Genomic DNA, 25,922 nt, shown 5'->3' on the forward strand with positions numbered 1-25,922 from the left:
AAGTTACGTGTCTTACTTTGAAGTGACCAAGCGTTTATTAAATTGGAAATGACAGACTGCAGATGCATGATCTCTTATGTTTTGTTTAGTAGAGGAATTGAATTTAGTCTCACGAGACAATTATTTTACTAATGTTCATACTTTGTGAAAACTACAATGTTATAAGAGATCTGCAAGCAGCTTTATAAGTTGAGTATCCCGACATCTTTTGTCTATGTGGGGGGGGGGGGGGAGGGAGGGGGATCTGTAGTGCACTCGTTACGTGAGATTCTCCAGAGTAACATCAAGTACTATCCCCTTACGCCGACGAGAGATGTGCGTGTAAGTTCAAATCATATGTTAGGTACTTAGTAGATGGAGAACACGCAACTGTGAGCTCTTGACTTTGGTACATGTGCAGAGATGATCAAATGAGCGCGTACAAAGAACATCGGCAAAGCCTGATGGCGCTAGAGCGTCTCCGCCTCCTGTAAAGGAGTCGCTTACACCTAAGCGTCACGGTTTCGTGTTGTTCCGGATGCAGAGGAAAAAGGGGCGTTGTCTACAACGACTACGCAGAAGAAAACCACTGATAAGTGTAAAGTGTAGACTTACATTATTGATGCTTTGCAATGGATATTCTTTGAATTTGTTAAGCAAAAGTGTGTGATTGCTGCCTGCCGGCTGAAAACCAGGACAATATGCGCGGATGAAGTCAGTAAAACTGTGTCACAGAGCCGCGATACCGTGAGTCCAGTTTCACAATATTTTTCATTTGGTATTTGCGAACTCTTCATTATCACGTGGGTCTATTGTGTCTCATTCTTCTACCGGTGTGTCGAGTCTCTGGAGGAAGGACGAGAGGGTGAGGCCGGCCGAAGTGGCCGAGCGGTTCTAGGCGCTAGAGTCTGGAACCGTGCGACCGCTACGGTCGCAGGTTCGAATCCTGCCTCGGGCATGGATGTGTGTGACGTCCTTAAGTTAGTTAGGTTTAAGTAGTTCTAAGTTATGGGGGAATGATGACCTCAGAAGTCCCATAGTGCTCAGAGCCATTTGAACGAGAGGGTGAACGTGTTTATTTCTTAGTAAACACATTTTTTTGATGCACCGTCCTTCCAGTGTAACTTTCTGGATGTTGGATCAACGAGTCAGGTTATATTGAAAGTTTTGTGAGGGACCATAGAGTTACCACCTGTACTACACCGACCGTACAGTGTTCTGGTAACTGGGGGTCAGCAGTAAACGCGGAACAAGTGAAAGATGACGCGATCTATTGAAACACTTCTGAGCAGCAGACGGTAGCGACTGAGAATTTGACCCCGGTCACCACTCTCCGACGAGAGTGACCAAATGAATTTAGCGAACGGTCAGGCATCATTTGTCGGGAACTAGTGAGTATAGCAATATAACTCCTTTGAGCTTACTGACATGATATGAACTTACACATTGATTTAATTCATTTCATAACGCAGCAGGTTCCAGTCAGTTTCAATTAGAATTGTGATCATATTTTTAGTTACGTTTACTCATTTTTAGGTGAAGAATGGTGTTTAATAAGGGAATTTTTGTCGGTAATGCGATGTACCCACATGGTGGTGAGTTTAGTGTCTCTTTGATCATTCGGAAATTAATTATGTATTCGTTCATGAAGCGTTCAAACAGCTTTCTCTTCGAATTCTTGTGATTTTTAAGTACTGAATCATACTTTACTTGCACCACAACAATCAAATAAGTCGCCGGTTGGGTTCTGCAAAGTGTACTCCACGCCATCGTTCCCCTTACTTTGTTCGCATTTATCACAAATCTCACACCCAACAGAAAGCTTCAAGCGAGTGGAATGAAGCGCAGGCGATCCCTGCAGTTAAGGGTAAAAGAACGGATCCGCAGACTTGCAGACCAACATCCTTAATGTCAGTTCCCTACAGTATTCCACAACATATTCTGAGTTTGGAAATAATAAATGTCGTAGGGGCCGGAAAGATTACGTCCACGAATCAGCAGGGTTATTGAAAGCATCGCTCGTGCTAAATTCAATTTGTCCTTTCTTCTCGTGATATACCGCGAACTACGGATGCAGGGCTCAAGGCATATTCAATAATTCTAGATTCCCGAAGAGCACGTTTGCCCACTGATGTACGAGCATATGGAATAAGTTCACAGATATGTGAGTGGCTCAAAGATTCGGGGACAAGGGTATCGTCAGAAGTGCCACATGTACTTGCGATAGAGCAGCCGATGTCATCCATGTACATAAATGATACGTCAGACAGAGTGGCAGCAATTTGCGGTTGTTTGCTAATGATGCAGTTATGTACGGGAAGGTGTCGACGTTGTCTGGCTTTGGAAGGCTACAAGATAAATAAGACAAAATTTCTAGTACGTGTGGTAAATGGCAGGTAGCTCTAAATGTAGAAAAAATGTAAGTCAGTGCGGATGAATTGGAGGAACAAACCCTTCATGTTCGGATACAGCATTAGTAGTGTCCTGCTTGACACATTCACTTCGTTTAAACACCTGTGTTTAACAGTGTAAAGCGACGTGAAATGAAAGGAGCATGTGAGGATTGTGATGGTAAAGGCGAATGGTCGAATTTTAGGAAAGTGTGATTCATCTATAAAGGAGACCGCATATATTCCTTAGTGCCGCTCCAATGCTTGTAATTCGCAACAGGTCGGATTAAAGGAAGACGTCGAAGCAGTTCAGAGGTGGGTTGCTTGATTTGTTACTGGTATGTCCGAACAACGCGCAAGTGTTACGAAGATTCTTCGGGAATGCCATTGGGAATCCTTGGAGGAAAGGCAACGTTCTTTTTGAATAACACTATTGAGAAAATTGAGAGATCCGGCATCTCAAGGTGATTGCAGAACGATATAACCATCGCCAACATACATTTCGCTTAATGTCTACGAAGACAAGACAAAAGAATTTAGGACTCACTCGGAGGGCACAAAGCAGTAATTATTACCACACTCTCTTTGCGGGAGGTACAGGATAGAAAAAGGTCAGTACAGTTACAGTAAACCCACCGCCACACACCATGTGGAGTGTGTGTGTGTGTGTGTGTGAGTGTGTAGATATAAATGCAACCAGTCGAAATCCATTCAGAGTTTCTTAAACGGAAAAACCATCGCCCTCAGTGATCTAATTTAGTGATTTTGTATTCTCCCTTTTGGAACAATTTTATGAGCCTTCCTTCAGTATTGAACATAGCGGTGGTGATCACACCCTGTCACATGTTCTTGATCTTATATCTAGTGACCAATACAATGATTCATATTGCCATGAGTGAAATTACCAACGGGACAGGTATCAACGTGCGTAACAATATTTTTCTCCTCATGTATTTATATAATTTAATCTATTTTCCGCCATTTTGCTATTTTGTCTCTTCTTCTCCTGCTTTTGCTCAATGGGTTTGATTGTAACAGATGAGCCCTCTCAGGATCCTTACAAGTTCACTTCTGAAGCCTAGCAGGCTGATTTATGCGAGTTCTGTGTCATCTATTTTTGTTTCCTTTGTCCCACACCACCTTCCATATCTCGCAATACAGGAGGCGAACTATGTCTGTAACAGCACTCACGTGTTCATGAACTTGTCTTAAAGGTTATGTTAGGACCATGTAATGAAGATTGTATTGCTGCCTTTATTATCTTTGTATCTATGTGTATCTATGTGTATCTATTTTGCTACAGAAGAATACTGAAGATAAGGTGGATAGATCACGTAACTAATGAGGAGGTATTGAATAAGATTGGGGAGAAGAGAAGTTTGTGGCACAACTTGACTAGAAGAAGGCATCGGTTGGTAGGACATGTTTTGAGGCATCAAGGGATCACAAATATAGCATTGGAGGGCAGCGTGGAGGGTTGCCAGTCTAAATTTTATATCCTCGCTACTTCGGTAATAGTCATCTACTCTGCTACCCAAATGACAAAACTCGCCTACTACTTTATCAGTCTCGTTTCCTAATCTAATTCGCTCAGCGTCACATAATTTCATTCTCCTTCATTATGTTATATTTGTTTTGCTTTTGTTGATGTTCATTCTATGACCTACTTTCTAGACACTGTCCGTTCATTTCAGCTGCTCTTCTTTGCTCCCTCTGACCGAATTACAATATCATCAGCAAATGGTAAAGCTTCTACTTCTTTTCCTTGACCTTTAATTCGTACTCTAAATTTTTGTTAGTTTCTTTTACTGTTTGCTCATTGTACATATTGAATAACATAGAGGTTAGGCGACAACCCTGTCTCACTCTTTTCTTAACCAGTACTTCCCTTTCATGCCCCGCGAATCTCATAACTGTTGTTTGGTTTGAGTACAAGTCGTAAACAGCCTTTCCCTTCCTGTATTTTACCACTGATACCTTCAGAATTTCAAAGACAGCACCCTAGTCAATTATACGAAAACGTTGTCACTGTCCCTTGGTACCACGAATTCATATAACTGATTCTCCCGAAGGGAAATGAATTCACCACCTTCACTGCGGATGCACAGTTACGTTCTGCCTCCTGTGGAAATCTCAAAGTAGCGAGCACGGAGAACAGAACATGGAAGAGGGCTGCGGGTAGGGGCACTAAGGGAGAATGTGCGTCAGCCGAAGTGTTTGCCGAGATAGTCTGCACAACTGCGGTAAACTTTGTGTCCTGGTGGCGCAGTGGTTAACTCAAGTGCCTAATAAGCAGGAGCTCCTGCACTCGAATCTTGGTTATTTATAGCATAAAGGTCCTCCGAGTTCTCTGTTGGCTGGTGGTTTTAACTGTGTATTGCGTGCTGGAGATCGATCTCCAAATTTAAATTTCTGTGGTGAATTACGTGAATTGGTCAGCCCCTTACACCAACAACACGGCTGTATATGTAAATACACGACGTTAATTAAATTTACACACTCTACTGCGACTTGTAGTAGTATATTAGATAGGTTTTACTTATCAGACTGCTTTAGCGATAGTGTTCTTAATGTTGAATTCATCCCAGCTTCTTTTAGGGACCACTGTACTGTGGCGACAATCCTCCATCTTGAACTGCAACAGGTCAAATTGTTTCGTCCTCCGGGGATGTTAAACGTCGCTTACCTAACTGACGTCGGTCTCGATGATGTGATGCGAGTTGTGTGGGATCGTACTTTATGGTACACTGGGAAATACTCTTCCACCCTTGACTGGTGGATACAGCTAGCAAAACCGAGGCTCAGGCTAACTCTGATATTTTTCTTTGCTGCCAAAACGCGAGACTTTCGGAGAACTTATGAATATTACTATTCCATCCTGCGTGAACCTTAAGTTGCTTAGGATCACGTCCCTCTGGGAATTGCGGTTGTAAGGCGTGTAAAGGCAGAAATATAGAACTTGAAGATAATACAAATGGAAGATTTGAAAATCGGACCGAAGCCGCGTTCATAGGTGCCAGAAGAACTGAATTAATCATATCATTTGCTTCCGCATGAGACCCCTTGCCCAGCGCTTGTATTCATTCTCTCACGACAAATGATGGACGTAACGTAATGGCACAAGCTGATACAGTGCGTATCTTACACCAGTACTATGTAGATATCTCTGACATCGGTGAGTCCAATGAAACCTTTTACGACCAATTTCTCAGCAGCTTGGACACGACAATTACACCTGAACATAATGCAACACTCTTAGCTGCCTTTCAGCCTGTGTAAATTTACAAACGTATTTTGGGATCGCCTTCTCAGAGGTCTCCGGGTCTAGAGGGACTTCCCAAGGAATTTTACGTGCGCTTTTGGCCGTTGTTGGGTGTTACCTCTACTTCCCTTTTGAATGAAGTGTTACAGAGTAGAGTAATGCTGACCTCATTCACAGAGGGAAAATTATTTTAATCCCGAAACGCACTGGACCTTCTGCCACTGATAGCTTTCGCCCACTTACTTTGTAAAACTTTGATTATAAGACTGTCGCAAGGGGAGTTAATAGTAGGCTGTCAGTTGTGATGAATATTATTGTTGCCAAACATCAAAGCTGCGTACCCCGTCGTACTATTATTACACCTATAGTCGAGTGTCGAGACGTGTTTTCGGCTGCTGCTGTAACATCCCTTCTGCCCTTGCTTTTCTAGACCTCGAGAAGGCATTTGATCGTGTTAATCACGACTTTGTGCTTTGGATTCTGGAGGCAATTGGTTTCACTGTTGACACACGGAGAGTGCTCTCAAATCTGTTTACGGGCAGTTCGGCTTCGGTGGTTGTTAATGGCCAACTGACGACCCGATAAATATCTGTCGGGGAATGCCTCAAGGAAACCCGCTGTCAACAACTTTGTTTCTGTTGTCTCTGGAGCCCCTACTTCGGATGCTGTCATCCCAGCTGACATGTTGGACGCTTTTTCGGCGGAATTACTGTTGTTCATGGATACGAGGATGACGTTGTGGTTCTACTTCGCAGTCCTGCTGAGATAAATCGACTAAAGGCTGTAATTGATGATTTCTGTCGGAGTGTAGGTGCAATACTTAATGAAGATAAATGCAAGATTCATCCCTTGCGAGGTTTTGATGATGCGGTTGTTCCATGGGTTAGCGCGGTGGATCGGCGTACTTCTCTTTGTATCACCATTGATGGTTCTCCACTCAAAATGGCGGCCCTCAACTGGAAGTCTGTTACGGAAAAAATTCAGGGAGCGATACTAGAGTATGAAAGGCGCTTTCTTACTCTGCTCCAGAAACGCCGAATACTGGATACATAGTTAAGTCCCATAGTGCTCAGAGCCATTTGAACCATTTTACTGGATACATATGTCTTATACAAAGCTTATTGCGTGGTCCAATTTTCTCCGCTTCCCTCGATGTTGGCGAAGAAACTACAACAACTGTCTGGTCGTTACGTATTGAAAAGACATATATTTCCCTTACTATATGAACCATGGACCTTGCCGTTGGTGGGAGGCTTGCGTGCCTCAGCGATACAGACAACCGTACCGTAGGTGCAACCACAACGGAGGGGTATCTGTTGAGAGGCCAGACAAATGCGTGGTTCCTGAAGAGGGGCAGCAGCCTTTTCAGTAGTTGCAGGGGCAACAGTCTGGATGATTTACTGATCTAGCCTTGTAACAATGACCAAAACGGCCTTGCTGTGCTGGTACTGCGAACGGCTGAAAGCAAGGGGAAACTACGGCCGTAATCTTTCCCGAGGGCATGCAGCTTTACTGTATGATTAAATGATGATGGCGTCCTCTTGGGTAAAATATTCCGGAGGTAAAATAGTCCCCCATTCGGATCTCCGGGCTGGGACTACTCAAGAGAATGTCGTTATCAGGAGAAAGAAAACTGGCGTTCTACGGATCGGAGCGTGGAATGCCAGATCCCTTAATCGGGCAGGTAGGTTAGAAAATTTAAAAAGGGAAATGGATAGGTTAAAGTTAGATATAGTGGGAATTACTGAAGTTCGGTGGCAGGAGGAACAAGACTTCTTGTCAGGTGACTACAGGGTTATAAACACAGAATCAAATAGGGGTAATGCAGGAGTAGCTTTAATAATGAATAGGAAAAGAGGAGTGCGGGTAAGCTACTACAAACAGCATAGTGAACGCATTATTGTGGCAAAGATAGATACGAAGCCCACACATACTACAGTAGTACAAGTTTATATGCCAACTAGCTCTGCAGATGACGATGAAATTGAAGAAATGTATGTTGAAATAAAAGAAATTATTCAGATAGTGCAGGGAGATGAAAACGTAATAGTCATGGGTGACTGGAATTCGGTAGCAGGGAAAGGGAGAGAAGGAAACGTAGTAGGTGAATATGGACTGGGGCAAAGAAATGAAAGAGGAAGCCGCCTGGTAGAAATTTGCACAGAGCACAACTTAATCATAGGTAACACTTGGTTCAAGAATCATAAAAGAAGGCTGTATACATGGAAGAAACCTGGAGATACTAAAAGGTATCAGATAGATTATATAATGGCAAGACAGAGATTTAGGAACCAGGTTTTAAATTGTAAGACATTTCCAGGGGCAGATGTGGACTCTGACCACAATCTATTGGTTATGACTTGTAGATTAAAACTGAAGAAACTGCAAAAAGGTGGGAATTTAAGGAGATGGGACCTGGATAAACTGAAAGAACCAGAGGTTGTACAGAGTTTCAGGGAGAGCATAAGGGAGCAATTGACAGGAATGGGGGAAAGAAATACAGTAGAAGAAGAATGGGTACCTTTGAGGGATGAAGTAGTGAAGGCAGCACAGAATCAAGTAGGTAAAAAGACGAGGGCTAGTAGAAATCCTTGGGTGACAGAAGAAATATTGAATTTAATTGATGAAAGGAGAAAATATAAAAATGCAGTAAATGAAGCAGGCAAAAAGGAATACAAACGTCTCAAAAATGAGATCGACAGGGAGTGCAAAATGGCTAAGCAGGGATGGCTAGAGGACAAATGTAAGGACATGGGTAAGATAGATTGTTCCTACAGGAAAATTAAAGAGACCTTTGGAGATAAGTTAACCACTTGTATGAACATCAAGAGCTCAGATGGAAACCCAGTCCTAAGCAAAGAAGGAAAGCAGAAAGGTGGAAGGAGTATATAGAGGGTCTATACAAGGGCGATGTACTTGAGGACAATATTATGGAATTGGAAGAGGATGTAGATGAAGATGAAATGGGAGATACGATACTGCGTGTAGAGTTTGACAGAGCACTGAAAGACCTGAGTCGAAACAAGGCCCCTGGAGTAGACAACATTCCATTGGAACTACTGACGGCCTCGGGAGAGCCAGTCCTTACAAAACGCTACCATCTGGTGAGCAAGATGTATGAGACAGGCGAAATACCCTCAGACTTCAAGAAGAATATAATAATTCCAATCCCAAAGAAAGCAGGTGTTGACAGATGTGAAAATTATCGAACTATCAGTTTAATAAGTCACAGCTGCAAAATACTAACACGAATTCTTTACAGACGAATGGAAAAACTAGTAGAAGCCGACCTCGGGGAAGATCAGTTTGGCTTCCGTAGAAATGTGGGAACACGTGAGGCAATACTGACCCTACGACTTATCTTAGAAGAAAGATTAAGGAAAGGCAAACCTACATTTCTAGCATTTGTAGACTTAGAGAAAGCTTTTGACAATGTTGACTGGAATACTCTCCTTCAAATTCTGAAGGTGGCAGGGGTAAAATACAGGGAGCGAAAGGCTATTTACAATTTGTACAGAAACCAGATGGCAGTTGTAAGAGTCGAGGGGCATGAAAGGGAAGCAGTGGTTGGGAAGGGAGTGAGACAGGGTTTTAGCCTCTCCCCTATGTTATTCAATCTGTATATTGAGCAAGCAGTAAAGGAAACAAAAGAAAAATTTGGAATAGGTATTAAAATCCATGGAGAAGAAATAAAAATTTTTGAGGTTGGCCGATTACATCGTAATTCTGTCAGAGACAGCAAAGGACTTGGAAGAGCAGTTGAACGGAATGGATAGTGTCTTGAAAGTAGGATATAAAATGAACATCAACAAAAGCAAAACAAGGATAATGGAATGTAGTCGAATTAGGTCGGGTGATACTGAAGGAATTAGATTAGGAAATGAGACACTTAAAGTAGGAAAGGAGTTTTGCTATTTGGGGAGCAAAATAACTGATGATGGTCGAAGTAGAGTGGATATAAAATGTAGACTGGCAATGGCAAGGAAAGCCTTTCTGAAAAAGAGAAATTTGTTAACATCGAGTATAGATTTAAGTGTCAGGAAGACATTTCTGAAACTATTTGTATGGAGTGTAGCCATGCATGGAAGTGAAACATGGACGATAAACAGTTTGGACAAGAAGAGAATGGAAGCTTTCGAAATGGGGTGCTACAGAAGAATGCTGAAGATTAAATGGGTAGATCACATAACTAATGAGGAAGTATTGGATAGGATTGGGGAGAAGAGAAGTTGGTGGCACAACTTGACCAGAAGAAGGGATCGGTTGGTAGGACATGTTCTGAGGCATCAAGGGATCACCAATTTAGTATTGGAGGGCACCGTGGAGGGTAAAAATCTTAGAGGGAGACCAAGAGATGAATACAGTAAGCAGATTCAGAAGGACGGAGGTTGCAGTAGGTACTGGGAGATGAAGAAGCTTGCACAGGACAGAGTAGCATGGAGAGCTGCATCAAACCAGTCTCAGGACTGAAAACCACAACAACAACATATGAGGTGATCACGAAGCCTCGTTCTTTTGGTGGGCTGGACCTGACTGATATATGAAGGAAGAAGCAGACGCTATATGTGCGTCGTACTGTTTTGACAATGACTCAAGAAATTCACACGATCACGTCTGGTTTATATCTCTAAGTCCATCCTGCTAGTCTTGAACCCCCTGTTGACGGTGGTTGCATAAATTATAATTTAAGACACAATAGTGACTTCTATCGTGCGGTGAGCTACTTAGGCGCTGACATCTTACAGCGACCTGTCCTCACAATGAAATTCCTAAAGACTCGTTAGGAAGCAGTCTCTTGCCTGAACATCGTTGAAAGAGGATCGCCGCAAACAACCTTGATGACAGTTTGGTTCAATATCAGTCTTCTGATTTTGTGAATGAGCGTAGCGTCCTCGTGGTAAAAGATAATAAATAACTTGATTCCAAGGAAGGAGCGACTTTCCCGCACTGGGCTCAGTGACACGGATTTATGTAGTCGTCGTACGTCTCCAGACACATTACGACATCGCTTTACTTGTGCAGGTCATATGGCAAACTGGTCTTGGATCAGGACTTCCTTACTCAATTTTCTGAGACTGCGTACACTACGGACATCTTATTGCACCCAGATTCTTCTTTCTTTCCACGGTTTAAAACCCATGTCGTTATGTGGTTGCTGTGACACTTCATTCATTGCGTTGTAGAAGGCGAGTGGGTAGATCACATGAACTTCATGCAGTACGTGATCACTGCCTATTGGACAAACTTGCGAATGCCTCGATATCGAGACCTCTTCCTCAACATATTGAATCTTGTTTTCCGTTGGCAATGTGTTGGTTAATTTTTTTTTCTAATCATATGTGTTTTTCTCTGTTATGTATGTTCCCATTTGATTTGCTACGGTCTGTCCTCTCTTGGTTTCCCTATTCGTTTTGTTTTATGTTTTAGCTCAGTGCCGCTCCAGTTCTATTGTAAAATGTGTATTCACGAAGTATAGATACGGATGAGCGTATACAATCCTTGCAATAAATTTGGGAATTTTTTTAGTGTGCTGTTTCGAATTTAAGCTGGTTTCGTTTTCCTTCTACTTTTACATTCTATTACAAACTATAAAAATACATAAACAACACAAAATAAAAAAATACTACGAAAACCTTTTATAAATATTTGTTGATACGTATCATGTGAGCTTGGTGGTGGTTTGTGGGCTACGTTCTCGTTTTTCCCCCTTTCTCCTTCCATTTATTATTCTGTTATCAGAATTAATTTTTTCTCCCATTTGCAGCTTATATTACATGAGGATCTGACAATGGTCTTCTGAAGTCTCACGATAGTAGCATGTCATCCTGATAAAAGAAAGGACGGCATAGTGGTTCACCTGCCTGGTAAATAGGAGATCCTGGGTTCGAATTCCGGTCCAGTGCACATTTTGATTCGTCGCCGTTGATGACAAGTAATGTTAAATGGTTCAAATGGCTCTGAGCACTATGAGACTTAACATCTGAGGTCATCAGTCCCCTAGAACGTAGAACTACTTAAACCTAACTAACCTAAGGACATTACACACATCCATGCCCGAGGCAGGATTCGAACCTGCGACCGTAGCAGTCCCGCGGTTCCAGACTGAAGCTCTCGGCTACACCGTCCGGCATACGTAATGTCCCAATGGAGCTGATGGCAGCGATCCACTTTAATTTACATGTAATGTTTCATAGCTCCAGATTCTGCGTGTTTTTTTGGACATGTATTCATATAAAAGCTCTGCAATCATATTATTGTGTTAATTACGTAGCCATCATTACTGAATTGCCACTATTATGAAGTTTACCGCTTAGAAGGGTATGAGGACGATTAGATTATTAAGTGAAGTTATGAGGGAGTGATTATGATTGGTGAACATGGTTATGGAATGTAGTGGCAAAGGAATATTGTTAAGATGTTAATCGAAAATACAGAACTGTTTTTATGAAGAGAGTAATCTCGAGAACCCACACTGAGGAAGCGTTGACATTATGTCGGTAGCAAGAAGCGCCAAGTTAATTCATCGCACGGAAGATTTTTATTTATTTTTGTCCACATCCAGGGACACAGTGTTCTAGTGAATTCCAATAGCAAATTAATTCGCATTTGATTTAAGCTGCCAGAGTAATATCTGTAAGTTGAAAATAGCATAGGGGAATGATCTTACGTAGTTTTATCAGAGGAGACGAGTGCATTGTTAACCTTGCATTAGAATACCGTAAATCAACTGACCTTTTCAAGAGAGTGCAAAATACGGAGGTGAAACAATCACGACGAACCATTTCTATGAGGAAGGAGTGAAGATATACGTACAGCTCGGTAATCAGGATTATCAACCGTTGTTATTAAGAGTGAGGAAGAAGCAAGTTCTGTTTTCTCAGTAATGCATGCCAAATTGTGTTACAGGTTTCTTTATTATTACAGATAGGGATTGAGGATTTTGAAAAGGGAGCTTGGAAATCAATTGACTGTATGAAATTGGATAAAGTTTGTGATGTAATATAGGTGAACGTCTCAACAGATTCGTGATTCCAGCAGACCAGGAGCCCGGAAAGTGTGTCTCAGCTACCAATATGTGACCGCAAATAATATTTGGTATTGCTTTAGATTTATGTTCTGCGATCAAACATACCTGTGATGAGTTATTTAGACGCATTTCTATGGCTGCAGAGGCCAGCATGCACCCACGTTTTTATAAGTGACCACGTATTTGCTGTATTTCTTAGTATGTTTCTTCAGTTTCTGATTAAGTTGCTGGACCGCGAAAATATCTGCTGTTCTATTTTTCAAACATATTGTAAAAAAACCTTTATTGCAGAATACAGAACTTAACGTATGAAGTTATCAGAGGAGGAATTTGTGTATACAATTTTTAGTAATTTTGTGTTAGCAGAGTAGTTGTTTAGAGATCGAGTCGAAATTGTTAATTAGACTGAAAAATAGCAACTGCTTGCAGATGGAAGAAGTGAAATGGTAAATGTAATCACAGAACTTATTCTATTGCTTACAAGAAGTGAGGCACTAACTTCAGAAAATGTTGTGTAATAATAGTTGTAAATACAAGGTTCCCTATTAGTATTGTTAACTAATAACAAGTTAGAACTCTGCAGTGCAGTGAAGACGGCAACCATACGTGTCCGATAAACTTCTGTTAAGTAGCAGAGTGCGTTGTCAAGATGGGTTTCAGTACATGGGTTGGTTTGTGCATACAGCAACTGAGTACATGTAGTTTACATGAGCCCGGCTAGCATTCTTATACAAATTCTCGTCTTGTATGTTGTGTGGTGACGTAATGTCTTATACTTACCCTTACTTTGTTGTCTCTCAATTCTTTATATACTCCTGTTGATAGCACATTCGGTAAAACACCGGTAGTCATGTTTTAAGGTAACATTCTTTAAATAACTGTTTTACAGCTTGGAATATTTCCTTGTCTGCCCTTGGGCTGCCTAAGTTGGTCGACTCCATCATTATAAGAAGTGTATATCCTCACATCTTCGGTGCTGTGCGTTCGTCCCAAGCGATAACATTCCTCTGCGTGAAGCATAAATGTAAACAAATTTACATTAGCACAAATAACCTCAGTAAGTAGAGCGTACAAACCTTAGACTGAAATAATATCGGATGGAGTGAAGGCAATGTTACTGAATCAATAAAAAGTTTCACAGATCAATTCACTGAGGTAAAATCGTACTGACGTTACTGAGAAGAGTGCAGACTTCTAGTTTCTTATCTGCTGTGGATAAACTGAATTAAGCTTCTTACACCGAACTGATTGAAAGGATCTATCAAGTCGCATTTTGTGATGCTATTGGAGATATAGAGTCAAGTGAAGCGCAACTGTTAACCATCATGATCAAATATGAAAATGGAGAAGGGAGATTACTGCACCCTACATTGTCATGCTCACTGTGCCATGTTCCTAACAGTTGTATGAGAAGTATTTTTTCAAATAGATTTTAACATTCTGTGTGATATCTTTTCACAACTGACGAGAAAAATTCATGACGGTAATTACTATGACATATCGTTGTCATATGTAGATTCACTAATTTTCTGTAAAAAAGGTGATGTTCAGTATAGGGCTGCCGACATCTCAGATAACTAATTACTAACAGATTCATAATGTGGTTTTGCGAATTACTGCGTCATCAGTCTGTCAGGTAATATATTTTTCTTACACGTAAAATGGGAGTTTTGGAACTGCTTCCTAGTGTGGGTATAGGAAGCTATTAATTGGAGAACACCATATATATATATGACATAAAATTTTGACGATAAGTTGCTAAATAACTTAGAGTGTTATAAACGTGGAAAAAGTACCTTAGTTGGTTTTTGTCTTAAATGAGCAGTGTAATGTGAAGTACGGCTTTATACTGCTACATTATAGGAGCAACTGTAAGGAGGAAAGATCTGAGAACTACAGCCTCGGACACGCTGGAGGTTCGAGTCCTCCCTCGGTCATGGATGTGTGTGTTCTTCTTAGCATAAGTTAGTTTAAGTATTAAGCAGTTCTGTCCCTTAATAATTCACACAAATTTGAACTTTTTTTTTAACTTCCTGCCAGATTGAAACAGTGTGCCGGCAAATTACTCGGTTTGGCTTCTGCTTGAGCACACAATCTTAGCAAGTTTCATGTCAGCTGCAGAGTGAAAATTCATTCTTGGATTTCCCAAACTGTATTGTGTTTAGATCTGTAACTGTTACAAGCTGAGACCACAAAGTGAATAACATAGTAAGGCACATTCAAGCGAAAGCAGCTCGTCAATCAAGAAGAATACATCGATTATTTACTTTTATAAATCAGAGTACATGCAGTTCTTTTAAGTTTAGGTAAAGTCACATGACATGGCCACAATAACCATTACCGATTACAGTCACACGCTGTACATCAAAATCTATGCGCCATATGTGTCTTTCGTTGAACAAAGCATTATCGTACTAAACGAAAGAACTGTATGTGTAATATTATCATAACAAATGTGACTGCATCCAAAATGAGAAAGAATTTAATGACAGATCGATCACGTCAGGCGCCGAAAAATCTCCAGTCTATGGCACCGCCATTTGTAAATGCAGTCCTGCCAAAATCGTGCTGCCGGTTTCTCTGGAAACAGACCGAAAGATATCACGTGCTCTCAGTCGTTCACGTAGCCGTGTTTCAGGTATCACTGAGCAAAAGGGAGGGGAGGTATACAAGACTAATCTCAGTAGAGAAATCACCTGTCGCCAAGAGTGCAATTTGATTTAATATACAAAACGTGTGGTGTCTGAATAACTGCACTCGGTTTCTTAAGTTGTACTCGGTGACGAGTGTTTACCAGAGAGCAGGATAGCGTCAGGACTGCCCCAGCAGAGTGTCATAAGACCGCTACTATTCTCTGTACACAAAAATGATTTTGTGGATCGGATGGGCAGCAATTTGCAGCTCTTTGGTGGTGATTCTGTTGTTTACGGTAAGGTGTCGAAGTTATGTGATTGTAGGAGAATACGAGATGGCTTAGACCTAATTTCTAGTTAGTGTGCCGAATCGCAGCTAGCTCGAAATGTAGAAAAATGCGGATGAGTAGTAAAAGCAAGCCCTTAATTTTCGGATACAACACTGGTAGTATCCTGTTTGACACAGTAAGTCGTTTAAATATCCGGGAGTAGTGTTGCAAAGCGATATGAAATGGAAACAGAGTGTGAGGATTGTGTTACGCAAGGCGAATGGTCGACCACGGTTGACTGGAAGAATTTTACGTGTGTGTGTGAAATCTTATGGGACTTAACTGCTAAGGTCATCAGTCCCTAAGCTGACACACTACTTAACCTTAATTATCCTAAGGACAAACACACACACTCATGCCCGAGGGAGGACTCGAACCTCCGCCGGAACCAGCCGCACAGCCCATGACTGCAGCGCCCTAGGTCGCTCGGCTAATCCCGCGCGGCGGAAGAATTTTATGCAACCGTGGTTCGCATGTATAGGACACAGGTGTTACCTAGTCTTGAGTACTGCTCTAGTGTTTAGGATCCGTACCATGTCTGATTAAAGGAAGAGGTCGAAGCAACTCAGAGGCGGGCTGTTAGATTAGTTACTGGTAGGTTCGAACAACGCGCAAGTGTTACGGGCCGCCATTTGAAGCTGACTTTAGAACAGTTCTGCTACGGCCTTGAACATACATTAAGCCTAAGGACCACAATGGTAAGATACGAGAAAGTAACGCTCATACGGAGGCATATAGATAATCGTTTCTCCTCGCTCTGTTTGCTAGTGGAACGAGCAAGGAAATGACTAGTTAGTGGTACGGCGTAACCTCCACCACGCTCCGTATGGTGTATTGTGGTGTATCTATATAGATATAGATGTAAGTGTCGATGTACATTTAAGGAGCAAGCCAAGTTACTCTAAATTTCATTTCCTTTTCGCTACTACTGGGATAAACCAAGCTAGTATTAACTTAAGGTAATCTTAGATGTGAAAATATTGCAGTTTATACCCTCCAAAATATTTCTCCATGGCAAAATTCGAGAGTGTTGTTAAGACTGAAAGCAAATGTGCAAAAAAGACCTGAAATGAAATAAGAAAACTGTTCTTATTCCAGTATCACTCCCTATCATTCAAAAACTAATGACTGTACTTGAAACTTTCATCGAAATACACTGTGTGCTCTCACATGGTCAAATGCAATCAATTACAGCGCGATTTGTACGTACTCTCTGGAATACCACTGCACCCAACATCCTATGCTGAAAGTGCAGTTAAAAACTAGGAAGGATGTGTTCCACCTTTAGTATTTCAATAATCAGTCAGCACAGATAATGCTCTGAACCTTGTTTTCTTTGCATTCGTTCACTCCACGATGTCATAAGGGTTAGCATTCTGAAGCAGCTTACTTCAGGTACAAAGAACTCTTTTAGTTCAGGAACACCAATGATAGATATATATTTATGTATATTCCGTATACGTTCTCTGCTGACATTACACGCTAGTGTATCTGCAAAGTCAAGACCTTTGGTTGTGTAAATACGTAATAGTTATGTTAATGATTTTGGTGTTTTAGGAAATTAAATTGTAACGGTACTTTTGGTTTTATTTGTAATACTCTTTGGAATGTAATGATTCCTAAAAAGTCTGTATATTTTACTGGTCCATACGCAGGGAAGCTAAATGTAAAACCTGTAGTAAAACCCCGCCGCTACGGAAGTAGTTTGGCGGGACTGAAAAATGTGAGCTTGGCGCGCAGGGCTCTTGATTCCTCAGTGGCGAGGGGATATTCCAGTTCTGACTGTGATACGAAGTTGTCAGTGGATATTCTAGTTCTGACTGTGATACTGAGTGGTCAGCGGCGGCCGTGGTTGATTGTGGTTGATATGGGTTTGAGGCAAGGAGATCTTCCGAGCATGTAAATAGGCCTCAGATGGAATGTAAAATGCCCTGTCGACCGTGATATTATAACTGGCACTGTTTGGTTAAATTTACGACGCCAAGAAGAGTTACATGAAGGCGTGGCTATCGTTAAGAGCCATGGTTGCTTTACCGTCAATTTTATAGTCACTGTAATTATCCAGAAGCGCGACCACCTTCAGCAGAATTGTTATCTAAATATGTACATCCAATGGACCAGGTATTATGTGTTGAATAAAAACTTTTTGTAGAACTTTTAAATTGAGTCTGCACACCCGCAATTGTTCCCAGTCACATTCCTAGACAGGGTTGTTTCCAAGTGAATTACGAGGTGCATTCAAGTTCTAAGACCTCCGATTTTTTATCTCCGCACTGGAAAGAGATAGAAACATGCGCATTGTTTTAAAATGTGGCCGCGTTCATTGTCAATACGTCCCAGAAATGGCAGCACCGTACGGCAGATGGAATTTTACCGCCAGCGGCGAGAATGAGAACTGTTTTAAATACTTAAAATGGCGACGTTTTCCTTACTTGAACAGCGTGCAGTCATTCGTTTTCTGAATTTGCATGGTGTGAAACCAACTGAAATTCATCGACAGTTGAAGGAGACATGTGGTGATGGAGTTATGGATGTGTCGAAAGTGCGTTCGTGGGTGCGACAGTTTAATGAAGGCAGAACATCGTGTGACAACAAACCGGAACAACCTCGGGCTCACACAAGCCGGTCTGACGACATGATCGAGAAAGTAGAAATAATTGTTTTGGGGGATCGCCGAATGACTGTTGAACAGGTCGCCTCCGGAGTTGGCATTTCTGTGGGTTCTGTGCACACAATCCTGCATGACGACCTGAAAATGCGAAAAGTGTCATCCAGGTGGGTGCCACGAATGCTGACGGACGACCACATGGCTGCCGCTGTGGCATGTTGCCAAGCAATGTTGACGCGCAACGACAGCATGAATGGGACTATCTTTTCGTCGGTTGTGACAATGGGTGAGACGTGGATGCCATTTTTCAATCCAGAAACAAAGCGCCAGTCAGCTCAATGGAAGCACACACATTCACCGCCACCAAAAAAATTTCGGGTAACCGCCACTGCTGAAAAAATGATGGTGTCCATGTTGTGGGACAGCGAGGGCGTAATCCTTACTCATTGCGCTCCAAAGGGCACTGCGGTAACAGGTGCATCCTACGAAAATGTTTTGAAGAAGAAATTCCTTCCTGTACTGCAACAAAAACGTCCGGGAAGGGCTGCGCGTGTGCTGTTTCACCAAGACAACGCACCCGCACATCGAGCTAACGATACGCAACAGTTTCTTCGTGATAACAACTTTGAAGTAATTCCTCATGCTCCCTATTCACCTGACCTGGCTCCTAGTGACTTTTGGCTTTTTCCAACAATGAAAGACACTCTCCGTGGCCGCACATTCACCAGCCGTGCTGCCTCAGCGATTTTCCAGTGGTCAAAACAGACTCCTAAAGAAGCCTTCGCCGCTGCCATGGAATCATGGCGTCAGCGTTGTGATAAATGTGCACGTCTGCAGGTCGATTACGTCGAGAAGTAACGCCAGTTTCATCGATTTAGGGTGAGTAGTTAATTAGAAAAAAAATCGGTGGCCTTAGAACTTGAATGGACCTCGTAATTCCTAGTATTCTGTCTTTTATTAAACCGACAGTTTTGCACTGAAACGTATTGCAGTTTCGTTACCTTTGTGGAGTAGGGAGTTTGGTTAGTTTTCTATAGGATAGTAAAAGTTTATTCCACATGAATTTTTCTTCTTAAAATTTCCTAAAGTGTGTTCTTAAAGAAAGCTTTTATTAAGTAAGAAGCTGCCATCAAAATATTCAGTGACAATAATGTACAGTGCGTACACCAGTCTGTAAGTCAAAGTTATAAAAAGACAGCTATCTTATTTCACTTTGAGCAGGTTTGTAAAGTTGTAATTGTTTGCTTCTTTTTATATGTTGTTTAAAGTGGATTTTCTAGTTGTGCAGTCATTTAAAAAGCCAGTTCGTCTTTGAGTCCAATGAGAGGCTAGTTGCTAGTCGTCCGTGTTAGTGGTGAACTCCTTTTGCATTATTTATTATACTTATAGTTGTCACTAAAGGTATCTGCTATTGTTTTAATTGTGTGTGTTATCATTTGCAATTGCTTATGGTTCTTCAAATCATACCAATTTAGGGGGTGCCGTAAGCTACTTCACTTATGTGATAAATGAAAGTAAAGGCGCCCTCTGAGCAAGTGTAGCAATCAGTACAATCATTTCTTCTGCTCCAAACCTTTTCTTATAATTAACAAGTATACTGCCCATTTATGCAGAGTAACTTCATGTACAAATTTCTGAAGCCCATAGTAATCAGTACTGTTTCGAAACATGACATTTTTTGTAAAAGTTAATTAAAACAATTTTAGTTCATCTTACTGCTAGTCAGACATTGTTAGCAGGTTTGTATGCTCATTTGTATTTGTTCATTATACTGCACAGTAGTTTTTACCATTAGGGAGCGTTATTGAGAGCCAGTGTTTACTGATGTATTTATATTTATTGGCCATTCTGTGTTCTGAATAAGGGTTAGCTGTTACGTAGTTTGTTAGAGCAAGTTTCTGTATAATATTGAGTGTAACTGTGTTGGAAGAGATTAGCTAAAGTATAAAGGGAGGTTAGTTTTCTCAAGTCAGTTTAGTTCCACTTTGCCATAAAACGTGGCTCCACATTGCCTAACTAGGCTGTCGACCGAATGTAAATATAATTATACTTTACTTTCGTATTAGTAGAACGTAAATGCAAAACCCATTTGTTTTGCTGTTGTTCTTGTTTCAAATTCTTTGCAATTACGAAATCATAGCCTGATTTTTGGTCATTAGGTACAGCCACGTTCTGGCTAAACCCTTTACAAAAGGTTAACATTGTCGGTGACTGATAAAATTACAGTCCAAAAGCATACAACTAGGGGGTGGGGGGAGACGAGGTGGGGAGGGGGGAGGGCTTGGATCCTGGAGCTGTGTTTATTCACAGCTGAATAAACTGTTATATTTAAGATTAATCACTTGTTTGCCGTCCCAAAGACAGTTCAGCCATGACTTACTTCTATTGCTAGAAGTCACAGACTAGATATTTGCAGATAACCCATTTCAGCAACGTACTGCGGCTGTGAATGGTCTGGTCACTTCTTAACAGTCAGCGAACTATATGTAACCATCGTGAACACATATTGTTACATCGAAGTCCTATCAAGCTGCCAAACAGTCAGTCTCATTATACAGTGCAAAATGTAATATCACTGACCTTCACATAGCAGTGTGAATGGTCTGGTCACGTGTTAACAGTCAGCGAACTACATGTAACCGTCGTGAACACATATTGTTATATCGAAGTCCTATCAAGCTGCCAAACAGTCAGTCTGATTATACAGTGCAAAATTTAATATCACTGACCTTCACATAGCAGTGTCCCAATAAACATAAAATGAATGAAACTTTGGATATTTTGTCACTTATATTATTGAAGATTCTAAGCGTTAAACTTTCACAGTTTCATGACGCTGCCCTATTCGAAATATTATGCAGGAGACGATCTGTGGTGACAGTGGTCCAGAACTGCTCCATATCTCAAGTTAGCGACAATTCATAAATTTTGTGTAATGCCATAAACTGTTGCAGAGGTTGGTTCCCTGCCCGCTGCAGCGCACAAAGGTCACAGCTGTTATATCGTCCCTCACAAACACAGGAGAGCCCAGTTCGTTTCTTATGAGCCTGGCCTGCTGTCAACTATGTGTCTACAGGTTCAAATACCTCTGAGCACTATGAGACTTAACATCCGTGGTCATCAGTCCCCTTGAACTTAGAACTACTTAAATCTAACTAACCTAAGGACATCACCTACATCCATGCCCGACGCAGGATTCGAACTTGCGACCGTAGCAGTCGCGCGGTTCCGGACGGAGTGCCTAGAACCACTAGACCACCACGGCCGGCTGTCTACAGGTGGAACTTCGCAAACGCCCAATTTCAAAATCATTATGAGAGACAGAGCAATCATAACCTTTACAGTTCTCTTTGCTGTGACACATCTGAGTGACTAGAATTGTTTCTTATTAACACTGCAAGAATCGATTTTTTAAAATAAAGTGTACTTCGTACAAAATGGACAAAAAATAAACCTATATTGCTTTTTATTTGTTGTTGTTGTTGTCTTAAGTCGTGAGACTGGTTTGATGCAGCTCTCCATGCTACTGTATCCTGTGCAAGCTTCTTCATCTCCTAGTACTTACTGCAACCTACATCCTTATGAACCTGCTTAGTGTATTCATCTCTTGGTCTCCCTCACCGATTTTTACCCTCCACGCTGCCCTCCGATACTAAATTGGTGATCCCTTGATGCCTCAGAACATGTCCTACCAACCGATCCCTTCTTCTAGTCAAGCTGTGCCACAAACGCCTCTTCTTCCCAATTCTATTCAATACTTCCTCATTAGTTACATGATCTACCCATCTAATCCTCAGCATTCTTCTGTAGCACCACATTTCGAAAGCTTCTATTCTCTTCTTGTCCAAACTATTTATCGTCCAAGTTTCACTTCCTAACATGGCTACACTCCATACAAATACTTTCAGAAATGTCTTCCTGACACTTAAATCTATACTCGATGTTAACAAATTTCTCTTCTTCGGAAACGCTTTCCTTGCCATTGCCAGTCTACATTTTGTATCCTCTCTACTTCGACCATCATCAGTTATTTTTCTCCCCAAATAGCAAAACTCATTTACTACTTTAAGCGTCTCAATTCCTAATCTAACAGCCTCAGCATCACCCGATTTAATTTGACTACATTCCATTATCCTCGTTTTGCTTTTGTTGATGTTTATCTTATATCCCCGTTTCAAGACACTGTCCATTCCGTTCAGCTGCTCTTCCAGGACCTTTGCTGTCTCTGACAGAGTTACAATTTCATCGGTGAAACGCAAAGTTTTTTTCTTCACCATGCATTTTAATTTCTACTCCGAATTTTTCTTTTGTTTTCTCTCCTGCTTGTTCAATATACAAACTGAATAACACCAGCTATAGGCTGCAACCCTTTCTCACTCCCTTCCCACCCACTGCTTCCCTTTCATGTCCCTCGACTCTTATAACTAACATCTGGTTTCTGTACAACTTGTAAATAGCCTTTCGCTCCCTGTATTTTACCCCTGCCACCTTCAAAATTTGAAAGAGAGTATTCCAGCCAACACTGTCAAAAGCTTTCTCTAAGTCTACAGATGCTATAAACGTAGGTTTGCCTTTCCATAATCTATCTTCTAAGATAAATCATAGGGTCAGTATTGCCTCAGGTGTTCCATTATTTCTATGGAATCCAAACTGATCTTCCCCGAGGTCGGCTTCTACCCGTTATTCAATTCATCTCTACAGCATTCGCGTTAGTATTTTGCAGCCGTGACTTATCAAACTTTTTATTCAAGAAACAAAATCTTTGTTCATGACTGACATCTTGTGGGACATTACATAAACCCAACATTTCAGTAACTCAGAATCTACTTACTCTTAAGGTACCTAAGTTTATTAGACTATGCAGTTTACAAAATGAAAACTTCATTAATAATGTTCTTTGTGCACGAAACTCGAGGTGTACCTTATACATTACATCGTTACCTTAATTTCTATTATTTGTCACTCATGTCGTATGTAAATATACTCATATACACGTAAAACAAAATGTGTGTTACAACCACCTATTACCCAATTGTAACATTTCAGAATGTCTACCTAAGAATAGAAATATCCAACGAATTACCCATGGCTATTTATTATTGGCCCACATTTCGAAAATGTTGTGACCATACGCATAGTAGTGTATTGATAGCAGTCTAACAGTTCCTTTAAAACATTATTGCTGTGTCCTCTCCACTCGTCTAAAATAGGATGTCTAGGAAACCTGCTTTGCCAGATCGCTAGACTACAATTCAAGCAAATCGTACGCTCCTGCCCATTAAAATTGCTACACCACGAAGATGACGTGCTACAGACGCGAAATTTAACCAACAGGAAGAAGATGCTATGTAAAGCAAATGATTGGCTTTTCAGATGATTCACAGAAGGTTGGCGTCGGTGGTGACACATACAACATGCTGACAAGTTTCGAACCGATTTTTCATACACAAACAGCAGTTCAAGTCCGTTACCTGGTGAAACATTGATGTGATGCCTCGTGTAAGGAGGAGAAATGCGTACCATCACATTTCCGACTTTGGGAAAGGTCAGATTGTAGCCTATCGCGATTGCGGTTTATCGTATCGCGACATTGCTGCTCGCGTTGGTCGAGATCCAATGACTGTTAGCAGAATATGGAATCGGTGGGTTCAGAAGGGTAACACGGAACGCAGTGCCGGATCCCAACGCCCTCGTGTCACTAGCAGTCGAGATGACAGGCATCTTATCCGCATGCCTGCAAAGGATAGTGCAGCAACGTCTCGATGCCTGAGTCAACAGATGGGGACGTTTGCAAGACAACAACCATCTTCACGAACAGTTCGACGACGTGTACAGCAGGATGGACTATCAGCTCGGAGACAATAGCTGCGGTTACCCTTCGTGCCGCATCACAGACAGGAGCGCCTGCGATGGTGTACTCAACGACGAACCTGGGTGCACGAATGGCAAAACGTCATTTTTTCGGATGAATCCAGGTTCTGTTTACAGAATCATGATGTTCTCATCCGTGTTTGGCGACATTGGAAGCGTGTATTAGTCATCGCCATACTTGCGTATCACCCGGCGTGATGGTATGGGGTGCCACTGGTTACACGTCTCGGTCACCTCTTGTTCGTACTGACGGCACATTGAACAGTGGACGTTACATCTAAAATGTGTTACGACCCGTGGCTCTACTCTTCATTCGATCCCTGCGAAACTTTACGTTTCAGCAGGATAATGCACGACCGCATGTTGCGGGTCCTGTATGGGGCTTTCTCGATACAGAAAATATTTGACTGCTGCCGTGGCCAGCACATTATCCAGATCTCTCACCAATTGAAAACGTCTGGTCAATGGTGGCCGAGCAACTGGCTCGTCACAATACGCCAGTCATTACTCTTCATGAACTGTGGTATCGTGTTGAAGCAGCATGGGCAGCTGTACCTGGATACGCCATACAAGCTCTGTTTGACTCAATGGCCAGACGCGTCCAGGCCGTTATTACGGCCAGAGGTTGTTGTTCTGGGTGCTGATTTTTCAGGATCTATGCACCCAAATTGCGAAAAATGTAATCGCATGTCAGTTCTAGTACAGTATATTTGTCCAATGAATACCCGTTTATTATCTGCTTTTCTTCTTGGTGTCGCAATTTTAATGGCCAGTAGTGCATTTATGAATTATTATTACAGTGATATAAATGACAATACTTAACTCTGATGATATTTTATAGTGGTGTGCCTCAAGCAAATGGCGACAGGCAAATAATAAGTCTCTTCAGTATACACAACTCCTAACACAAAAGAAACACAGTTCTTAAGTCGCTGCTATAGAGCTCGTAGAACGGCTAGTCTTCAACTGTGCCGCGACCAGGCGGAGCGGCGCTTGTGTCTTGTTCGGCTAGAGGTCGCTGCTGTCTCAGTGTCGTCGTAGGGAGGGGTCGGTCAGCGTAATAGAGGCTGACGTCTTTCTTCACAGCCCTCTCTACTGTGGCGCTCCCGCATTGCAAGCCGGTACTTCACTTTACACCCTAACAATTATTGTCAAAATGAAGACTAAGTGTTTATTATTGTACAATAAATTGTACATTGAAAATTACAAATTTTACTTTACACTGGCTGAGAACAAGGTGGGGCCTAGGAATGAATTTTTTTTAAGTTCCACTAATCAGTCTCCTCCCTCTCCCTCTTTCTGTCCATACCGTCTACCGCCGCTCTCTGTTCATCTTTTTCTGCTCTGTCTCTCTGTCTTTCTCTCTCTCCACTTCCTCCATCATCCCATTCTCTGTCCCCTTCTCCTGCCCCCCTCCATTCCCTCTGTCCATCTGCTATTCCCCTCTCTCTCTGTCAATTTTGTCCACCCCTTCCCTCGTTCTGCCCCACTCCTCTCTTTTATTTTTATGTTCATCCACTTCCACCTCTTCCCTGTCCACCTACCCCTCTTCTCTTTCTCTGTCCGTCTTCTCCCTTCCTTCTCTCTGTGCCGTGGAATGATATAACTTTGTAGGTACATTCAGCGGCATACTGTCTGATGTATATGAAGTATATGAAGTTGTATATGAAGTTGATATCAAAGAACTAATATATTCAAACATGCGTAATGTGACAATTTTTCCCGTATCTTAGTATTGATGATGTCGTATCTCCTGACCTACACACAACAAAAAAAGGTTTTTATTACCTCGGTTCTGAGAGTTCCGGAACCTGTACAGAAAA

This window comes from Schistocerca gregaria, chromosome 5, assembly GCF_023897955.1.
Source record: "Schistocerca gregaria isolate iqSchGreg1 chromosome 5, iqSchGreg1.2, whole genome shotgun sequence".
NCBI lineage: Eukaryota > Metazoa > Arthropoda > Insecta > Orthoptera > Acrididae > Schistocerca > Schistocerca gregaria.